Below are 2962 nucleotides of genomic sequence, written 5' to 3' on the forward strand. Positions count from 1 at the left end.
GACATCACACACATCCATGCCCGAGGCAGGATTCGAACCTGCGACCGTAGCAGTCGCGCGGTTCCGGACTGACCGCCTAGAACCGCTAGACCACCGCGGCCGGCCAGAATCGGAAAAGAAAGGAGTATGCGGAAAACACTGACAAGGAGAAGGGACAGAATGATAGGACATCTATTAAGCCATCAGGGAATGACTTTCATGGTACTAGAAGTAGCTGTAGGCCAACAGCCTTGCCGCAGTGGTAACACCGGTTCCCGCCAGATCACCGAAGTTAAGCGATGTCGGACTGGGCTAGCACTCGGATGGGTGACCATCTGGTCTGCCGAGCGCTGTTGGCAAACGGGGTGCACTCAGCCCTCGTGAGGCAAACTGAGGAGCTGCTTGACTGAGAAGTAGCGGCTCCGGTCTCAGAAACTGACATACGGCCGGGAGAGCGGTGTGCTGACCACGTGCCCCTCCATATCGGTATTCAGTGACGCATGTGGTCTCAGAATAACGCGGCGGCCGGTCTGTACCATTGGCCTTCATAGCTGTAGAGGGAGCTGTAGAGGGCAGAAACAGTAGCGGAAGACAGATATTGGAATGTTGTTGTTGTTGTTGTTGTGGTCTTCAGTCCTGAGGCTGGTTTGATGCAGCTCTCCATGCTACTCTATCCTGTGCAAGCTTCCTCATCTCCCAGTACCCACTGCAACCTACATCCTTCTGAATCTGCTTGGTGTATACATCTCTTGGTCTCCCTCTACGATTTTTACCCTCCACGCTGCCCTCCAATACTAAATTGGTGATCCCTTGATGCCTCAAAACATGTCCTACCAACCGATCCCTTCTTCTGGTCAAGTTGTGCCACAAACTTCTCTTCTCCCCAATCCTATTCAATACTTCCTCATTAGTTATGTGATCTACCCATCTACTCTTCAGCATTCTTCTGTAGCACCACATTTCGAAAGCTTCTATTCTCTTCTTGTCCAAACTATTTATCGTCCATGTTTCTCTTCCATACATGGCTACACTCCATACAAATACTTTCAGAAATGACTTCCTGCACTTAAATCTATACTCGATGTCAACAAATTTCTCTTCTTCAGAAACGCTTTCCTTGTCATTGCCAGTCTCCATTTTATATCCTCTCTACTTCGACCATCATCAGTTACTTTGCTCCCCAAATAGCAAAACTCCTTTACTACTTTAAGTGTCTCATTTCCTAATCTAATTCCTTCAGCATCACCCGACTTAATTCGACTACATTCCATTATCCTCGTTTTGCTTTTGTTGATGTTCATCTTATATCCTCCTTTCAAGACGCTATCCATTCCATTCAACTGCTCTTCCAAGTCCTTTGCTTACCTACTCCGAATTTTTCTTTTGTTTCCTTTACTGCTTGCTCAATATACAGATTTAATAACATCGGGGAGAGGCTACAACCCTGTCTTACTCCCTTCCCAACAACTGCTTCCCTTTCGTGTCCCTCGACTCTTGTAACTGCCATCTGGTTTCTGTACAAATTGTAAATAGCCTTTCGCTCCCTGCAGTTTACCCCTGCCACCTTTAGAATTTGAAAGAGAGTATTCCAGTCAGCAAGATTGGAATACATCCGTCAAATAATGGGGGATGTAGATTGCAGGTGATACTTTTAGATGAAAAGGTTGGCATGGGGGAGGGATTCGTGGTGGGTCACATCAAACCAGTCAGAAGACTGATGACTCAACAAGAAAAAAAAAGTGGGAGAACGTTACCCTTGCACAAAGACAAGGACTGTGGTTTTCCCACCATGGGAAACCACCTTATTTTCTACTGGTCGAGCAGCAGTCCATCACCGTAACGTTCCGTGGCTGAAGGATAGGTCGAGGAGCGCCCCGTTCACTGAATCCCTTGGAATTCTGCCTCTGGAGGCATTTAGGAGACATTAAAAAGACTGTTGTTTGCTGAACCCATGGATAATGCGCAGGTATTACCGGGTCGTGTGACCAAAGCATGTGACATAATCTGAACAGATGTAGGTATACCTGAAAGTGTGCATAATTCCCTGAGAAAGGCTGAAGGATGTGTGACAACCACAAGCGGCGCACCCCATTGTGTCTACTTCTTCATTACAGATAGATGGGAATCAGAGGATGGATTAGTCCACATCTCGACAGGCGTTGGTTTCAGGACATGTAGGTATAGGAACATTTTTTTTCTCTAGTTTTGACCAATCCTGTTTTCTGTGACTCTTTTTTTAAACACCTTATAGATGTATCTAATGTTCTCGAACAAAAGTGGAATGAAATGCTACCAGTATTATCTTCTGAACCATCTCCACAGCTCGTGGCCTAGTGGCTACCATTGCTGCCTGTGGATCACTAGGTCCCAGGTTCGAATCCTAGCCTTGTTGGGGATTTTCTCTGCCTGGTGTCTGGCCATTTGTGTTGTCCTCATCATTCCTTCATTATCATCATCATCGTCATCATCATTCTTGACAGTGGCTAGACTGGGTTGAGTAAAAATTGGACTGCATAAAAACTGGGACGTTTTTACGGGCGCTGATGACCCCACAGTTGAGCGCCCCACAAACCAAACACCATCATCATCATCATCTTCTGTACTATTACATAAAGACAAGTCGTTGCTTAATGTTATTACAAAAAAGATCTCGAAACGGTTTTGACCGATTTACTTCAAATTATTACCCAATACTCTAGTGAACTATCGTATAGCCTATGTAACATTTAAAGGAGAAACTTTGTTTCCAAAAATCTCGAAAAGTTCCTCGGTTTAATTAAGATTTTTAGAAAACATCCTAACGAACATCTGGACTTTTTCCAGAGCTTCTACCATTGATGGTAACATTTCTGGAACTCATCTTCTGTAATATCCTCAAAGACCCTCGTCACAGCGTCTTGGACATCTTGTGTCCTTTGAAAATGGCGTCCCTTGACTGCCGTTTTGACTCTTGGAAATAGAAAAAAGTCGCACAGAGCGATAT

General features: G+C 45.1%; 1 pseudogene; it reads left to right on the forward strand.

Annotated features, from left to right (window-relative positions):
• Positions 1 to 220: 220 nt before the first annotated feature.
• LOC126427486 (5S ribosomal RNA) lies at positions 221 to 338 on the forward strand (annotated as a pseudogene).
• The last annotated feature ends 2624 nt before the right edge of the window (positions 339 to 2962 follow it).

The sequence above is a fragment of the Schistocerca serialis genome, chromosome 11 (assembly GCF_023864345.2).
Source record: "Schistocerca serialis cubense isolate TAMUIC-IGC-003099 chromosome 11, iqSchSeri2.2, whole genome shotgun sequence".
In the NCBI taxonomy this organism is placed as follows: domain Eukaryota; kingdom Metazoa; phylum Arthropoda; class Insecta; order Orthoptera; family Acrididae; genus Schistocerca; species Schistocerca serialis.